This window comes from Tachyglossus aculeatus, chromosome 4 (assembly GCF_015852505.1).
Source record: "Tachyglossus aculeatus isolate mTacAcu1 chromosome 4, mTacAcu1.pri, whole genome shotgun sequence".
In the NCBI taxonomy this organism is placed as follows: Eukaryota; Metazoa; Chordata; class Mammalia; order Monotremata; family Tachyglossidae; genus Tachyglossus; species Tachyglossus aculeatus.
In genome coordinates, this window is record NC_052069.1 from 43,470,102 (window position 1) to 43,489,216 (window position 19,115).

A 19,115-nucleotide genomic window follows, 5' to 3' on the forward strand; every position below is an offset into this window, starting at 1 on the left:
GCTACTTCTCAAAAGCATCTGGCTTCTAATCCCAATTCCACCACTTGTCTCCTGTGTCACCTTGGGCGAGTCATTTAACTTCTCTGTGCCTCAGTACTTCATCTGCAAAATGGGGATTGAGACTGGGAGCCCTGTGGGGACAGGGACTGTGGCAACCCCATTTGCTTGTATCCACCCCAGCGTTTAGTATGGTGCCTGGCACATAGTAAGCGCTTGACCACAATTATTATTATTGCTGTTATTATAGTAAGTACTCAATAAATACCATTGATTGATTGACTGATTAAGGACTGAGTGATCTTTAGAAGTTCTACGCCAGGCTGGGAGAATGAATCAAGAGAAACATCCTGGGGCCCAGCGGAAATTGGAAAGCGATAGTAATCTGGAAGTGCAGAGTGGACTCTGCATTCTTTCAGATATCTTTAATCATGACTCCAAGAGACAGGGCTCCTATTATTCTTGCTGCGGTATTTAATGAGAGCTGGTCCCTCAGGGTTATTGGGGGAAGAATCTGGGAAAAGTCAGTGTTATCTCCTGACAGGTCCCAAACAATCGGAAATTAAGATGTGAAGTTTAGTTTCATGCCCAGGGATAGCAAAAGGGAGCCCCAAACCTGTTCCAAATCCCTGCATAATTCTAGGTACAAAGGTTTCTTGTCTCGTCTTATGCCGTCGAGTCATTTCCGACCGATAGCGACACCACAGACACATCTCTTTCCCCGCTTTCCATCTGCCATTGTTCTGGTGGTGTTTCCGTAGTGTTTTCCTGGTAAAAATACAGAAGCGTTTACCATTGCCTCCTTCTACGCAGTCAACTTGAGTCTCCACCCTTGACTCTCTTCCATGCCGCTGCTGTCCAGCACAAGTGAGTTTTGACTTGTAGCAGATTGCCTTCCATTGGCTAGCCACTGCCCAAGCTAGGAATGGAATGGGTCTGCTTCTGCCTGACTCTCCCTCCAGTAGCTGAGACTGGTAGAAACTCTCCAGGTGCGATCCTGAGAGGGGACAAAGGCTTCAGTAACCTAAAAATTAGAATAAATAAATGACTGAGCTTCCTTTGCTAGCCATAGTTGTGAGCTCATTGTGGGCAGGGAATCAATCAATCAATCAATCATATTTATTGAGCGCTTATTCTGTGCAGAGCACTGTACTAAGCACTTGGGGAAGTATAACACAACAATAGAGAGGCATATTCCCTGTCCACAGCGAGCTTACAGTCTAGAGGGGAAGACAAACATTAATATAAATCAATAAATTATAGATATATGCATAATAAGGGTTGTGGGGCTGGGGGCAGTGAGGAGTAAATGAGCAAGTCAGGGTGATGCAGACGGGACTGGGAAAAGACGAAAAGGGGTTTAGTCAGGAAAGGCCTCTTGGAGGAGATAGTGCCTTCAGTAAGGCTTTGAGGGTAGGGAAAGTAATTGTCCAGCGCTTAGTACAGTGCCTGGAATATAGTAAGTGCTTAACAAATACCATTAAAAAAAGGGAGGGTGTTTCAGGCCAGAGGCAGGACTTCAATGAGAGGTTGGAAGTGAGATAGATAAGATTGAGGTACAGTGAGTGGGTTAGCATTAAAGGAGCCAAGTGTGAGGTCTGGGTAATGTGCCTTAGGTTGTTCTATTTTAGTCTCCCAAGCGCTTAGTGCAGTCTTCTGCACACAGGAAGTGCTCAGTAGATGCAATTGACTTATTTATTGATTAAACATATGTACTTATAGGAAGGATATGCCACAAGCCTAGCAGTACACAGGTCTAGGGTGTCCCCTCTCTTGAATTTAAGACCCTAGGTTGCTGATCATTTCCAGGTGATTCCTGGGATCAGAAACTTGGGGCATCTGGGAGATATGTTTCCCAGATTGCAGGTGCTAGATGAATAAGTATCCTACTTTCCCTTCAACCCCTTGACCTCAGTTCCACCTCCAGTAGGTGACAGCTTATCAAAGCAGTTTCTGACAACAACAGTGGTGTTGCCTTATATCTCCCAGCTGTAGGACATAAAGTCAATAGGCCATTCATCTTTAGAGTGAAGAGCCCTTTTCCAAAAAAATGCTGAGACTAAAGCTCCTTCCCTCGACCCCATGGCTCCCTCCAGTTATCGTCCCATCTCCCTCCAACCTTTCCTCTCCAAACTCCTTGAGTGAGTTGTCTACACCTGCTGACTCCACTTCCTCTCCCCCAATTCTCTCCTGACCCCTTAGCAGAAACTCCACAGAAACTGCCCACAGGAACCAATAGATCTTCTTCTTGCCAAATCCATTGGCCTCTACTCCATCCTAATCATCCTCTACCTCTCAGCTGCCTTCAACACTGTGGACCACCCCATTCTCCTGGACATGAATCCAAACTCGGCTTCATTGATACTATCCTCTTCTGGTTCTGCTCCTATCTCTCTGGTCGTTCCTTTTCAGTCTCTTTCACAAGCTCCTTCTCTACCTCCCACCCTCAAACTGTGGGGGTCCCTCAAGGTTCAGTTCTGGGCACCCTTCTATTCTCCATCTACACCCATGCCCTTGGAGAACTCATTCATTCCCATGGCCTCAACTACCATCTTTATGCAGATGATTCCCAAATCTACATCTCTGAGCCTGATCTCTTGTCTTCTCTACAGTCTTGTATTTCCTCCTGCCTTCAGAATATCTCTATTTGGATGTCCCTCAAACTTTACATGTCCAAAACAGAACTCCTTATCTTCCCACCCAAACCCTGTCCTCCCCTTGACTTTCCCCTCACTGTAGACATCACCACCATCCTCCCTGCTCACGAGCTCATAACCTTGGCCTTGCACTTGACTCATTGCTCTCATTCACCCCACATATTCGATCTGTCACCAAATCCTGTCTGTTCTACCTTTGCAACATCTCTAAAATGCACCCCTTCCTCTCCACCCAAATTGCTACCACATAAATTCAAGCACTTTTCCTATCCTACCTTGATTACTGCATCAGCCTCCTCCCTGCCTCTGTCTTTTCCCACTGCAATCCATATTTCACTCTACTGCATGGATCATTTTTCTATAAAACCATTCAGTCCATGTTTCCCCACTTTTCGAGAACCTCCAGTTGTTACCCATCCACTTCCAGATCAAGCAGAAACTCCTCACTATTGACTTTAAAACACTCAATTAACTTCCCGCCTCCTAATTTGCCTCACGATTTTTCTACGATGACCCAGCTTTCACACTTCACTCTCCTAATGTCACCCTGCTCACTATACCTTGATCTGGTCTATCTCGCCACTGACCTCTCTCCCACATCTTGCCTCTGGCCTGGAATGCCCACCCTCTTCATTTCCAACAGATGACAACCCTCCCCACCTTCAAAACATTATTAAAAACACATTTCCTCCAAGAGGCCTTCCCCTACGAAACCCTCATTGGATTTTCACACTTTATTCACCTCTCCCTTAGCCCCACAGTACTTATATATATAAGTACAATACTTATATTGTACAATTCATTTATTTATATTAATATCTGCCTCTCTCTAGACTGTAAGCTCATTGTGGGCAAGAAATGTGTCTACCAACTCTGTTGCATTGTACTCTGTGCTTAGTGCAGTAAAGGCTCAATAAATACAATTGATTGATTGATTGATTTCCTCTTATTTCAAAAGCTAGCGACAGCCCGGATGAAAGGCACTCGTTGTGGGCAGGGAATGTGCCTATTGTTATATTCTTCTCTCCCAAGTGCTTAGTACAGTGTTCCGCACACAGTAAGTGCTCAGTTAATACAATGATAATAATAATAATAATAATAATGGTATTTGTTAAGCGCTTACTATGTGCAAAGCACTGTTCTAAGTGCCGGGGAGGTTATAAGGCGATCAGGTTGTCCCACAGGGGGCTCACAGTTTTAATCCCCATTTTACAGATGAGATAACTGAGGCACAGAGAAGTTAAGTGACTTGCTCAAAGTCACACAGCTGACAAGTGGTGGAGCAGGATTTGAACCCATGACCTCTGACTCCAAAGCCCGTGCTCTTGTCACTGATCCACGCTGCACTCATGGATAAGAAGTCCTTGGGGATGAGTTACAATGTCACCTGAAGGTGACTCATCCCTTCTGCCTCCTCGCTGTGAGCTGAGATCTCCCTCCTTTGGCCACTGAAATCAGCTGACTCAAAAGGAAATCAAATTAGATTACGTTTAATTCGACTGAATATTTCTCTTTTTTTTTGAATTAGGCTCGGGTGACTTTACTCTTTGCTGGCAGAGACACAGTGGTAATCTTGTTAGCTCAGCTCTCTCTTCGAGCTGATGCTACAAGTCAGGGCAGGAAGGTTTCCGCGTCTTGATGGGCTGTTAAATTACAGAAGGAAATGAGAGGTCCTGCAGAATCTGAGGATTTACTGACCACTGGGGTCAGGGGAAGACCTTTCCTCTCTGTTTTCTGCACTTGACCTAGGCTCTGGTCTGTAGCATGAAAGGCCTTTGCTCTGGTGAATGGGACTAACTATTATTATTATTTTTTCATGGTATTTGTTAAGTGCTTACTATGTAGGTGCCAGGCACTGCACTTAATAATAATAATAATAATGATAGCATTTATTAAGCACTTACTATGTGCAAAGCACTGTTTGAAGAGCTGGGGAGATTACAAGGTGACAATAATAATAATAATAATGGAATTTATTAAGCACTTACTATGTGCAAAGCACTGTTCTAAGCACTGGGGAGATTACAAGGTGATCAGGTTGTCCCACTTGGGGCTCACAGTCTTAATCCCCATTTTACAGATGAGGGAACTGAGGCACAGAGAAGTTAAGTGACTTGCCTAAAGTCACACAGCTGACAATTGGCAGAGCCGGGATTTAAACCCATGACCTCTGACTCCAAAGCCAGGGCTCGTTCCACTTAAGCACTGGTGAAGAGAAACAGCATAGTCTTGTGGATAATAGAGCATGGGCCTGGGATTCAGAAGGATCTGGGATATATTCCCAGCTCTGCCATGTGTCTGTGCATAGGCTTTGGAGTCAGAGGTCATGGGTTCAAATCCTGCCTCCATCAGCTGTGTGACTTCGGGAATGTCACTTCACTTCTTTGGGCCTCAGTTATCTCATCTGTAAAATGGGGATCAAGACTGTGAGTCCCATATGGGACATGGACTATCTCCAATTTATTAACTGTATCTACCCCAGCGCTTAGTATACTGCCTGGCACATAGTACGTGCTTAACAAATAACATTATAAAAAAAAATTGGAACCTGTAATTGGGGAATTCGATTCCAACTCTTCTCTTCTCCAGTTTGCCCTCTTGTGGAAGCACTAGTGAAAAGTGAACTGGTTAAGAAGTAAGGGGAAAAACATTACTTTGTAATAATAATAGTAATATTAATGGTATTTGTTAAGCACTTACTATGCTATGTGCCAGGCACTGTGCTAAGTGCTGGGGTGGATACAAGCAAATTGGATCGGACACAATCCCTGTCCCACGTGGGGCTCACAGTCTCAGTCCCCATTTTACAGATGAGGTAACTGAGAGGTGAAGTTACTTGCCTAAGACCACACAGCAGACAAGTGGCGTAGCGGGATTAGAACCCATGACCTGTAGACTCCCGGTCCCACGCTCTATCCACTAAATCACTGTAGCAACAAGAAACCCAGATTATCCACGGACAGGAAAATCTGACTCCTAAATAGGAGCAAGTTGATAGAATATTGTACTGTAAGATTAGGAAACATAAACGATGCTTTGATCATTTGTCATTCCAGAAGTACCGATGAATTCAAAACACATGGGGCAGCAATTTGAGGTGCTGCTTTGGCCTCTAAAGGCCTGGGCAGTTTGGAGTGGACAGACCTGAGATATTGTCCTGTGTTCTCAGTTCACCATCACTGATGCTAACTGCTGCAGCTCTATTTACCTTCCAGACAATTGTCACCAGCATATTCTTTGTGACCCCATCCACCCTAGCAATTTCAACTAATCAATCCATGAAATTTATTGAGCGCTTACTTTGTTCCAGTTTTTGTTAAGATCTATGTGCCAGGCAGTGTGCAAAGCGCTGGGGTAGATGCAACTTAATCGGGTTGGACACAGTCCATGAACCACATGACATTCACAGTCTTAATCCCCAGTTGGCAGATGAGATAACTGAGGCACAGAGAAGTTAATTGACTTGCCCAGGGTCACATGGCAGACAGGTGAAGGAGTCGGGATTAGAACCCAGGTCCTTCTGAATCCCAGGCCCGTGCTCTATCCACTAGGCCATGTTGCAGAGCACTATACTAAGTAATTGGGGAGGTGCAATACAATACAGTTGGTAGAAGTGATCCCTGCCCACAAAGAGCTTACAGTCTATGGGGGAGATGGAAATTAAAATAGATTAGAGACAGGGGAAACAGCAGAGTAGAAGAATATTTACATAAATACTGTCAGGCCACAGTGAGTAGCAAAGTGCTTAAGAGGCACAGAGGAACAGCGTGGCCTAGTGGAAAGAATATGGCCCTGGGAGTCAAAGGGCCTGAGTTCTAATCCTGCTTTGCCAGTTGCCTGCTCTGTGATCTTGGGCAAGGCACTTAACCTCTCTGTGCCTCAGTTTCCTCATCTGTAAAATAGGGATTCAAGGCCTGTTTTCCCTTCTACTTAGTCTGAGTCCCACATGGAACAGGGACTGCATGTATAACCTGATTAACTTGATCTACCCCCACGCTTTAGAACAGTGCATGACATTTAGTAAGTGCTGAGCAAATACAATAATAATAATAGTAATAATAGAAGCAGCGTGGCTCAGTGGAAAGAGCACGGGCTTTAGAGTCAGAGGTCATGGGTTCTAATCCCGACTCTGCCATTTGTCAGCTGTGTAACTTTGGGCAAGTCATTTAACTTCTCTTTGACTCAGTTACCTTATCTGTAAAATGGGGATTAAGGTGAGCCCCACGTGGAACAACCTGATCACCTTGTAATCTCCCCAGCACTTAGAACAGTGCTTTGCACAGAGTAAGTACTTAACAAATGCCATCATTCTTATTAATAACCATGATAATAACAATAATACACAGCCAGGTGTCCAGTTGAGGTAGAAGAGAGGGAAGATGGGGGAAATAAAGGGTTTAGTCTGGAGTGGCCTCTTGGAGGAGTTGTTAATTTAGGAGGGTAGGGCAGTGGTCCCCTCTTAGGATGGCAGGTGGAGAGTTTCCAGTACTCTACTAGTTTCGGCTTTGGGAGGAAGAGTCAAGCAGAGGCCTACCCATTCCATTCCTAGCTTGGCCAGTGGCTAGCGAGTGGAAGGCCATCTGCTACAAGTCAAAACTCACCTGTACTGGGCAGCGGCGGCATTGGAGAGAGTCGAGGGTGGAGACTCAAATTGACTGGGTGGAAGGAGGAAATGGTAAACAAACCAGTTCCAGATTTTCACCAAGAAAACTCTAGGGATCCACTACCAGAACAATTGAGGGTGGAGGTGCCAATGGCAGTGGTACCAGAGTATCAGAGTGAGCATCAAAGTGCTTAATCGTGGGGAAGCAGCATGGCTCAGTGGAAAGAACCTGGGCTTGGGAATCAGAGGATCATGGGTTCTAATCCCGGCTCTGCCACTTCTCTGCTGTGTGGCTTTGGGTAAGTCACTTAACTTCTCTGTGCCTCAGTTCCCTCATCTGTAAAATGGGGATTAAGATTGTGAGCCCAACGTGGGACAACCTTGATTACCTTGTAACCCCCCAGCGCTTAGAACCATGCTTGGCACATAGTCAGTGCTTAACAAATACCAACATTATTATTAATCTGCCTTATCTAATAGTGTGGCCACCTGGAGCTGGCATTTTCAGGTTTTATACCCTCATGCTTCCTGCTTCTCCTGTTACTTGTTTCAGATTTTCAACCAACGTCCTTTTGGTCCTCGTTCCCTAGGGCAAATCACATAGAAATCCCAGCTCTTTGTTCGAAATGAGAAGCACGGTGACCTGGTGGATAGAGCACACACCTGGGAGTCAGAAGGACCTGGGTTCTAATTCCAGCTCTACCATTTGTCTGCTGTGTGATCTTGGGCCAGTCATTTCACTTCTCTGCACCTCAGTTTCCCTCTAGAGTGTAAGCTTGCGTGGATGGGGAATGTGTCAGTTATATCGTTGTATTCTTCCAAGTGTTTAGTACAGTGCCCTGGACACAGTAAGTTCTCAGTAAATACAACTGACTGACTGGTTGACTCAGTTTCCTCATCTGTAAAATGGGGATTAAGACTGTGAGACCCATGTGGGACAGGGACTTTGTCCAACCCAATTTGCTTGTACCCACCCCAGCGCCTAGAACAGTGCCTGGCACATAGTAAGCGCTTAACAAATACCATGAAAGGAAAAGACTTGAGCAAAATCCAGAGTTATTCCCAGAAAAATAAGGCATCTTTCATCAGCTAATCTGATTTGAGTGCCTCTGCATGTCAGGATTTTACAGAGTGATAAGAAGCATCCTCTCCTGCTCCATAAAAACAAATACAATATTTGCATGCGCCGATCAATCTAATGTTTTCCTGCTTACCAATTTGGTACAAAGGGCTAAGGAAGCTATGTGAGGATTTATATGCCAATTGTTCATTCATTCATATTTATTGAGTGGATAGTACAATAGAACAATAAACATACAATGAGTTTACAGTCTTGAGGGAGAGACAGACATTATTATAAATAACAAATAAATAAATTACAGATCTGTACATAAGGCAAGAAGCCTTCTCTTTCTGATTCAAGAAAACTCTACCCCTACTTCACTGCCCTGGCGACACTGTGAAAGAGCCCGTTGTGGATAAGAAAAATGTGTAGGATCACATTCCAGGTTAGCTCCTTCCTGGAATCTCTCAGCAACATGGCAGGGAAATATTGATTCTATTTGGTTTGCCTCAGCCGGGCTCTGGGAAGATAAGTCATTTTCTTTTCTGCTCCTGACGTTTCACTGGTTGGCCTCCACACAGCTGTCTGTGAATTGTCTGGCCAGTCCCGGTGCATTCATTCCAAGACAATAATTGCAAAAACTGTGGTATTTGTTCAGCTCCTACTATGCACCAAGCTCTGTACTAATTGCTTGGGTAATTACAAGATAATCAAGTTTGACACAGTCCCTGTTCTACACGGAGCTCACAGTCTAAGTAGGGACAGGTAGGAGACAGGTATGGAATCCCTCATTTTACAGATGAGAAAACTGAAGCAGAGAAAAGTGAAGTAAATGGGCTATGGGCTAAAAATACTAAAATCAGGAGGTTGCTTTGGGAAAGACAAGTTTGGGAGCACTCAGTTTGAAAACACACACTTCACGTGCCCTACATCTGAACTGATTGCTTCCAGTGATTAGTCTCCTTAGACTGGAACCTCACTGGAACCTTAGAGAATAATGATAATAATGGCATTTGTTAAGCACTTACTATGTGCAAAGCACTATTCTAAGCACTGGGGCGGATACAAGGTGATCAGGTTGTCCCACATGGGGCTCACAGTCTTAATCCCCATTTTACAGATGAGGGAACTGAGGCTCAAAGAAGTTAAGTGACTTGTTCAAGATCACACAGCAGACATGTGGGGGAGCCGGGATTAGAACCCATGACCTCTGACTCCCAAACCTGTGCTTTTTCCACTGAGCCAAGCAGCATGGCTTACTGGAAAGAGCACAGGCTTGGGAGTCAGAGGACATGGGTTCTAATCCCAGCTCTGCCACTCATCTGCTGTGTGAACTTGGGCAAGCCACTTCACTTCTCTGTGCCTCAGTGACATCATCTGTAAAATGGGGATGAAGACTGTGAGCCCCAAGTAGGACAACCTGATTACCTTGTATCTATCCCAGCACTTAATAATAATAATAATGATATTTTTAAGTGCTTAATATATGCCAAGCATTGTTCTAAGCCCCAGGTAAATACAAGGTAATCAGGTTGTCCCACGTGGGACTCACAGTCTTAATCCCCATTTTACAGATGATGTCACTGAGGCACAGAGAAGTGAAGTGGCTTGCCCAAAGTCACATAGTGCCTGGAACATAGTAAGTGCTTAATAAATGCCAAAATTATGATTATTAATAGACTCTCTCTTTTTGCCTCTCTCCCTGTCTCAGAGATTCAGAAGACAGAGTGCTCAAAGCCAAAAGAAAAGAGAGGCACAATACTTCTTTTTATTAAGATCATTTGCAACCTGAGTTTTGTTTTCCAGTGAGACCTCACAAATAGCGTCTGTTCTTCTAAAATCAGATTAATCTAAGGGAAATGCCACTGATATTAATCTGAAGTGAATTTCCCTCCTCTCGGGGCTTCAATAATTTGAAGATCTGATTATGAGCTTTGGTCATTTTTTTCTCCCTACCTTATGAAGATCTTCCTTTGGACACTGTAAACAATTGAGTCAAACCGTTGTCCGCCAAGAGCTGTGCCTCACAATCTCAATGTGCCTCATTCTCCTCTTTCTCAGTGATGACCTCTTGCTCACCCCCTCCCTTTTCCCTGGAACTCCTTCCCCTTCCACATCCAGCAGACCATGACTTTTCCTAATTTCAAGGCCTTTCTGGAAATCACTCCTCCTTCAGAAGGCCTTCCCTGGCTATTATCTCCTCTTCTAACACCATTCCCATCTCCAGTCAGTCAGGCACTTGCCCTTTCACCTAAGCACTTTGATAATCACACCTCCTCTCTCCCACCCCCTGCACTATGGGCATATCTTTATACTCTTTTTCCTCCTCCTATCTTTAATTTGGCCTCTCAGGATGACACCTGGAGAGTTTCCAGTACTCTACCAATCTCGACTTTGGGAGGAAGAGTCAAGCAGAGGCCTACTCCTTCCATTCCTAGCTTGGGCAGTGGTTAGTGATTGGAAGGCAATCTGCTACAAGTCAAAACTCACCTGTGCTGGGCAGCAGCTGCATGGGAGATAGTCGAGGGCAGAGACTTGGGTTTACTGTGTGGAAGGAGGCAACGGTAAACCACCCCATATTTTTACCAAGAAAACTCACTGGATACACCACTAGAACGATTGCAGATGGAGGTGGGGCATTCTGAGAGAGATGTGTCCATGGCATCACTATGGGTCGGACACCACTCGAGAGCGTAAGACAACAACAACCTTTAATTTACTTTTATTTACTTTAGTTTCTCCCCCTCCCTCTCTAGACAGCAATGATCTCGATGCAGGGATTCATTCCTTCACTCCCCCCAAGTGCTCACTTCATTGTTCTACACAGGGTAAGTGCTCGATAAATTCTGTTCAGTCGACCAATCCATCGTTTTTGTTGAGCACTTACTGTGTGCAGAACACTGTACTTAGCACTTGGGAGAGTACAAAATGACAATATGATGAAGTTGGAAGACACGTTCCCTGCCCAGAGTGAACCTACAGTCTAGTGGGTGAGACATTTGTTGTGGGCAAGGGTTATGTCTGTTAATTGTTATGTTATCCTCTCTCAATCGCTCAGTACGGTGCTTTGCACACAGTAACAGCTCAATAAATATGACCGAATGAATGAACGAACAGACATAAAGATAAATAAATAAATTATGGATATATACACAAGTCTTGTGGGGCTGAGGAAAGGGTCCCTAAAGGGAACAAGTTTGACTGATTAACAGAAAGTTAACATCCTAGTGACATGGTCTAATATAAGAAATGTTTTCATTCCTAAGCACCTAGTTGGAGACTTAAAAGAATATGGGGATAGACGCCACTCTTAACTTAGTTACTGTTTCCTAAATAGATGCTGAAGTCTCTCTCTGCCTGCGTTAGAGTAAGTGAAATCTGAGGAGAGATCACTGTAGAATTGCCTGGAGGTATTATGGAGTGCTTATTGAAAAAAACTAATGGGTCCTCTCCAGTTCCTGGCATATGCTCAGTACGAGCAGAACAGTGTCTTCTAGACTTACTGTTTTATTGAATTTATGCTAAGAAGATCTAAGTGTACTGCAGAATAACACTGCACTTCAGGTAAGATGCAAACCTCATTATGATAAAGATTTGATTTACTTTCCTTGTACTTACCACTTGTACCCTCTGAGTAATTTAGCGGAATTCAAGAGACAAGCATTTTATTTTTTAAGGTATTTGTTAAGTGTTTATTATGTGTCAAACACTGATTTGAGTCTCAAACCAACCAGTGACAGACTGGATTTGTCTGTGTGCACAAAATCTATTCTTTTCTAAAACCCCTTTCTCAATCCACCTGTTTCCACTGATTCAAATGTGTCCAGCTTCCTCTTCTCTTAAACCAAACAGGGCTGGGTGAACAGTAAATTCTGAGCAAGATTTTGGCGTTGGCTGAAAGCTGTTCAGTTCAGGACACACAGAAAGACAGATAAATACTCTCCCCCCTCTTCAAAGCTTTATTGAAGGCACATCTCCTCCAAGAGACCTTCTCTGAGTAAGCCCTCCTTTCCTCTTCCCCCACTCCCTTCTGTGTCACCCTGACTTGCTTCCTTTATTCATCCCCACCTCCCAACCCCACAACGCTTATGCACATACCTGTAATTTTATTGAATTTATTTGTATTGATGTCTGTTTCCCCCTTCAAGACTGAAAGCTGGCTGTGGGCAGGGAGTGTGATTGTTTATTGTTGTAATGTACTCTCCCTAGTTCTTAGTACAGTTCAGCACTTAGAACAGTGCTTGGCACATAGTAAGCGCTTAACAAATACCATCATCATCATTATTATTATTATTACAGTGCTCTGCACACAGTAAGCTCTCAATAAATGATTGAATGAACAAATGAACAGAGATGGAGACCTCTTGCTGCTCCACGACTGCTCTAATCCCAGCTCCGCCACTTGCCAGCTGTGTGACATTGGGCAAGTCACTTAACTCCTCTGAACCTCAGTTACCTCATCTGTAAAATGGGGATTAAGACTGTGAGCCCCACGAGGGACAACCGGATCACCTTGTATCCCCTCAGCACTCAGAACAGTGCTTCGCATACAGTAAGCACTTAACAAATACCACTGTTACTATTATTATTACTATTATTATTATTATTATTATCATTATTATTATTATTAGCTCTGGAAATCCTGTTGGACATCTGCTGCCCTGGACTATTGAGAGTGCATTTTTCCAGTCATTGGCTGGGAGTGGGAATATGTATAACCTGCCGATCTCACCTCCGGAACATTGCCAAGAGCCTCCCTTTCCTCTCCATCCAAACCGCTACCTTGCTGGTTCAATCTCTCATCCTATCCTGACTGGATTACTGCATCAGCCTCCTCTCTGATCTCCCATCCTCCTGCCTCTCCCCGCTTCAGTCTATACTTCACTCTGCTACCCGGATTATCTTTGTTCAGAAACGCTCTGGGCATGTTACTCCCCTCCTCAAAAATCTCCAGTGGCTGCCTGTCAACCTACAAATCAGGTAAAAACTCCTCACCCTTGGCTTCAAGGCTGTCCATCCCCTCGCCCCCTCCTACCTCACCTCCCTTCTCTCCTTCTACAGTACAGCCCTCACCCTCCACTCCTCTGCCACTCACCTTCTCACTTGTACTTGTTCTCGCCTGTCCCGCCGTCGACCCCCGGCCCACATCCTTTCCCTGGCCCGGAATGCCCTTCCTCCTCACATCCACCAAGCTAGCTCTCTTCCTCCCTTCAAAGCCCTACTGAGAGCTCACCTCCTCCAGGAGGCCTTCCCAGACTGAGCCCCCTTTTTCCTCTCCTCCTCCCCATCCCCCCAACCCTACCTCCTTCCCCTCCCCACAACACCTGTATATATATTTGTACAGATTTATTACTCTATTTTACTTGTACATATTTACTATTCCATTTATTTTGTTAATGATGTGCATATAGCTTCAATTCTATTTGTTCTGACAATTTTGACACCTGTCTGCATGTTTTGTTTTGTTGTCAGTCTCCCCCTTCTAGACTGTGAGCCCGTTGTTGGGTAGGGACCATCTCTATATGTTGCCGACTTGTACTTCCCAAGCGCTTGGTACAGTGCTCTGCACACAGTAAGCACTCAATAAATACGATTGAATGAATGAATGAATGTAACTTGAGAAGTAGCGTGGTCTAGAGGAAAGGGTACAGGGCTGGGTATCAAGAGACCTGGGTTCTAATTTGGGCTCAATCATTTACTTGCTGTGTAAGCGCTTTACCAATGCCACAGTTATTATCACTGCAGTAGCTTAAGTTTACTTAAGGTCACTTCGATATGTGACCTTTGAATAAGAATAATAAGAGTAACAATTATGATATTTGTTAAGAGCTCACTAATGTGCCAGGCATAATTATGATATTTGTTAAGTGCTTACTAATGTGCCAGGCACTATATTAAGTGTTAGGGTGAAGATGAGCAAATTGGGCTGGACATGGGGCTCACAGTCTCAACCCCCATTTTACAGATGAGGGAACTGAGGCACAGAGAATTTAAATAACTAACCCAGGGTCACACAGCAGACAAGTTGGGGAGCTGGGATTAGACCCCACCACCTTCTGACTCTCAGGCCCATGCTCTATCCATTCATTCATTCATTCAATCATATTTATTGAGCGCTTACTGTGTGCAGAGCACTGTACTAAGCTCTTGGGAAGTACAAGTTGGCAATATATAGAGAGTGTCCCTACCCAACAATGGGCTCACAGTCTAGAAGGGGGAGACAGACAACAAAACCAAACATATTGACAAAATAAAATAAATAAAATCCACTACACCACACTGCTTCTGAACACTTGATATTTGCTCCACCTCCAACCCCACAGCACTTTTGTATTTATCTTTAAATTAGATATTTGTCTGTCATTCATTTGATCATATTTACTGAGCACTTACTGTGTGCAGAGCACTGTACTAAGCGCTTGGGAGAGCATAATAGAACAAAAAACAGACACATTCCCTGTTCATTCATTCATTCATTCATTCACATGTATTGAGTTCTTCCTGTGTTCAGAGCACTGTACTAGGCGTCTTGAAAGTACAATTCGGCAACAGAGACGGTGCCTACCCAACAATTCATTCATTCATTCATTCAATCATATTTACTGAGCGCTTACTGTGTGAAGAGCACTGTACTAAGCGCTTGGGAAGTACAAGTTGGCAACATATAGAGACGGTCCCTACCCAACAGTGGGCTCACAGTCTAGAAGGGGGAGACAGACAACAAAACAAAACATGAGAAGCAGCTTGGCTCAGTGGAAAGAGCACGGGCTTTGGAGTCAGAGGTCATGGGTTCAAATCCCAGCTCTGCCAATTGTCAGCTGTGTGACTTTGGGCAAGTCACTTAACTTCTCTGTGCCTGTTACCTCATCTGTAAAATCGGAATTAAGACTGTGAGCCCCGTGGGACACCCTGATCACCTTGTTACCTCCCCAGTGCTAAGAACAGTGCTTTGCACATAGTAAGTGCTTAACAAATGCCATTATTATTATTATTATTATGTGGACAGGTGTCAAGTCATCAGAACAAATAGAATTATAGCTAAATGCACATCATTAACAAAACAAATAGAATAGTAAATATGTACAAATAAAATAGAGTAATAAATCTGTACAAACATATACAGGTGTATATATAATATACACTATAATAGTGTAGTATATTATAATATATACTATTATACACACAGTATAATATATACTATTATATATTAATATATTAATTAATATATATTAATATATACTATTATAGAATAGTAAATATGTACAAGTAAAATAAATAGAGCAATAAATCTGTACAAACATATATACAGGTGCTGTGGGGAGGGGAAGGAAGTAGGGCAGAGGACATGGGGAGGAGGAGAGGACTAGACTGTGAGCCCACTGTTGGGTAGGGACCGTCTCTATATGTTGCCAACTTGTACTTCCCAAGCGCTTAGTACAGTGCTCTGCACACAGTAAGCGCTCATAAAATATGATTGATTGATTGATTGACTGTGAGCCTACTGTTGGGTAGGGACCGTCTCTATATGTTGCCAACTTGTACTTCCCAAACGCTTAGTACAGTGGTCTGCACATAGTAAGTGCTCAATAAATACGATTGATTGTTTGATTGAAAAAGGGGCTCAGTCTGGAGACAGACAACAAAACAGTCTGGAGGTCATCTCGTGATGGGCAGGGAACATGTACGGTAGTTCTGTTTTACTCTCCCAAGGGCTTTGTAAAGTGCTCTGCACATAGTAAGCGCTCAATAAATACGATTGATTGATTGATAAGAGCATCATTTTGGGGCCTTTTGGAAATGTGCCGTTCAAGCATAGAGCAGCAGAGGGAGCGCCAAGAGAAGAATATGGAGTTGAGAGCTATTGAACGTCTCCCCATCACCAACAAAAACCCAGAAAAAAGGGGCACTGAACAAAATGAGCCTTTGGGCAGTTTTGAGGAAAAGAGGCAAGAGGTTACAAGGCCAACCAAATGACTGGATGGCTAAGAAGAGGAGCGTAAGAGAAGAAACAGAAAATAAACCAAAATCGCCCCATCCTTTCATTCATTCATTCATTCAATTTATTGAGCGCTTTATTGAGCTGTATTTATTGTATTTATTTGGCTGTATTTATTGAGCGCTTACTGTGTGCAGAGCACTGTACTAAGCGCTTGGGAAGTACAAGTTGGCAACATCTAGAGACAGTCCCTACCCAACGGTGGGCTCACAGTCTAGAAGGGGGAGACGGAGAACAAAACAAAACATATTAACAAAATAAATAGAATAAATATGTACAAATAAAATAGAGTAATAAATACATACAAACAACAAAATAAAGTAAATAGAATAAATATGTACAAATAAAATAGAGTAATAAATACATACAAACATATATACATATATTCAGGTGCTGTGGGGAGGGGAAGGAGGTAAGGCCGGGGGGATGAAGAGGGGGTGGAGGAGGAGAGGAAGGAGGGGGCTCAGTCTGGGAAGGCCTCCTTCTCACCCAAGGCTGAGATTTGCCCCTCTTTCTGAGCTTGTTTTTGCTTCCAGTCTCAGTGCAGACCAGTTACAAATTCCATTTTCTGCATTCATGTGAAGCTGGCTGTCACTTTCTAAATGAGAATAACAATTGGACCTACTTCAGTATGCTTCAGAGAAGCAGCATGGCTCAGTGGAAAGAGCATGGGCTTTGGAGTCAGAGGTCATGGGTTCAAATCCCAGCTGTGCCAATTGTCAGCTGTGTGACTTTGGGCAAGTCACTTGACTTCTCTGTGCCTCAGATCCCTCATCTGTAAAATGGGGATTAAGACTGTGAGCCCCACGTGGGACAACCTGATCATCTTGTATCCCCCCCAGCACTTAGAACAGTGCTTTGCAAATAGTAAGCACTTAACAAATACCATTATTATTATGGTTCCCCAACTTTTGCAGCAATGTTGCCAATTTTTCCCATTGAAATTCTCAATACCGAACAAAATTCTTACATTCTTGGCCAACCAGGGTCAAGGCTCCTGTATTCATTATTGGTCTTGTAAATTTGGCTGTCAAGGCATTCCTAAATTGCCCTTGAAAATAGAAGAGGGGTCAGAACTTGTAATGTACTGTAAATTTAGGTACGTATTGCTATTTTTGCTCTTCTATTTTACTGACTTTATGTCCTCTAATAATAATAATAGTAACTGTGGTATTTGTCAAATGCTTACTATGTGCCAGACACTATTCTAAGCACTTAGGTAGATGTAAGATCATCAGGTTGGCCACGGTCCCTGTTCCACATGGAGCTCACAGTCTAAAGGGTAGGAGAAGAGGTATTTTTAATTCTCATTTTACAGATGAGGAAACTGAAGCACAGAGAAGTTAAGTGACTTGCCCAAAGTCACCCAGCAGGCAAGAGGCAGAATTAGGATTAGAATCAGGGTCCTCTGACTCCCAAGCCCAGGCTCTTTCCACTAGGCCACACTGCTCCATGGAGGTTGAAGCCTCGTCTTACAATTTCCTTGTAACTTCTCTCAGTGACTGAAACAGCGTGTTGCATATAGTAAGTACTGTTGATAATAACAATAATATAATAATAATAATGGCATTTATTAAGTGTTTACTATGTGCAAAGCACTGTTCTTAGCGCTGGGGAGGTTACAAGGTGTTCAGATTGCCCCACAGAGGGCTCACAGTCTTCATCCCCATTTTACAGATTAGGCAACTGAGGCCCAGAGAAGTTAAGTGACTTCCCCAAAGTCAAACAGCTGACAACTGATGGAGCGGAATTTGAACCCATGACCTCTGACTCCAAAGCCCATGCTCTTTTTGACTGAGCCACGCTGCTTCTCTATCTTGATGATAGTGATGATGCTGAGCTCCAAATTCTATTATTACTGGAGACTCAGCAGCGTGGCTCAGTGGAAAGAGCCTGGGCTTTGGAGTCAGAGGTCATGGGTTCAAATCCCAGCTCCGCTGCTTGTCAGCTGTGTGACTTTGGGCAAGTCACTTAACTTCTCAGTGCCTCAGTTACCTCATCTGTAAAATGGGGATTAAGATTGTGAGCCCTACATGGGACAACCTGATCACTTTGTATCCTCCCCAGTGCTTAGAACAGTGCTTTGCTTAGTAAGTAAGCACTTAGCAAATACCAAAATTATTATTATTATATTAGTGAGAAACAGTGTGGCCTAAAGGAAAGCCCCCCTTTTCCTCTGCTCCTCCTCCCCTTCCCATCACCCCAACTCCCTCCCTCTGCTCTACCCCCTCCCCACCCCCACAGCATTTGTGTATATATATGTACATATTTATAATTCTATTTATTTCATTAATGATGTGTATATAGCTATAATTCCATTTATTTAGAGAAGCAGCATGGCTCAGTGGACAGAGCACGGGCTTGGGAGTCAGAGGTCTTGGGTTCTAATCTGGAATCTGCCACATGTCGGCTGTGTGACCTTGGGCAAGTCACTTAACTTCTCTAAGCCTCAGTTACCTCATCTGTAAAATGGTGATTAAGACTGTGAGCCTCCTGTGGGACAACCTGATCACCTTGTATCCCCCCCAGTGCTTAGAACAGTGCTGTGCACATAGTAAGCGCTTAACAAATGCTATCATTATTATGCCATCAATGCCTGTTTACTTGTTTTGATGTCTGTCTCCCCCCCAACTTCTTCTAGACTATGAGCCTGTTATTAGGTAGGGATTGTGTCTATTTGTTGCTTAATTGTACCTTTCAAGGGCTTAGTCCAGTGCTCTGCATACCGTAAGTGCTCAATAAATGCGATTGAATGAATGAAAGAAAGAGCATGGGCCTGGGAATCAGAAGACCTGGGTT

At 43.7% G+C, this 19,115-nt stretch overlaps 2 non-coding genes and 1 pseudogene across 2 annotated transcripts; 2 read left to right on the forward strand and 1 right to left on the reverse strand.

Annotated features, from left to right (window-relative positions):
• Nucleotides 1-874: 874 nt before the first annotated feature.
• Nucleotides 875-1,004, reverse strand: LOC119927484 (annotated as a pseudogene).
• Nucleotides 1,005-7,107: 6,103 nt separating this feature from the next.
• Nucleotides 7,108-7,245, forward strand: LOC119927828. Its single transcript, XR_005450797.1, has one exon. It is a non-coding gene; the product is annotated as a small nucleolar RNA SNORA7 (small nucleolar RNA).
• Nucleotides 7,246-10,662: 3,417 nt separating this feature from the next.
• LOC119927954 lies at nt 10,663-10,800 on the forward strand. The gene has a single exon (XR_005450918.1). It is a non-coding gene; the product is annotated as a small nucleolar RNA SNORA7 (small nucleolar RNA).
• The last annotated feature ends 8,315 nt before the right edge of the window (nt 10,801-19,115 follow it).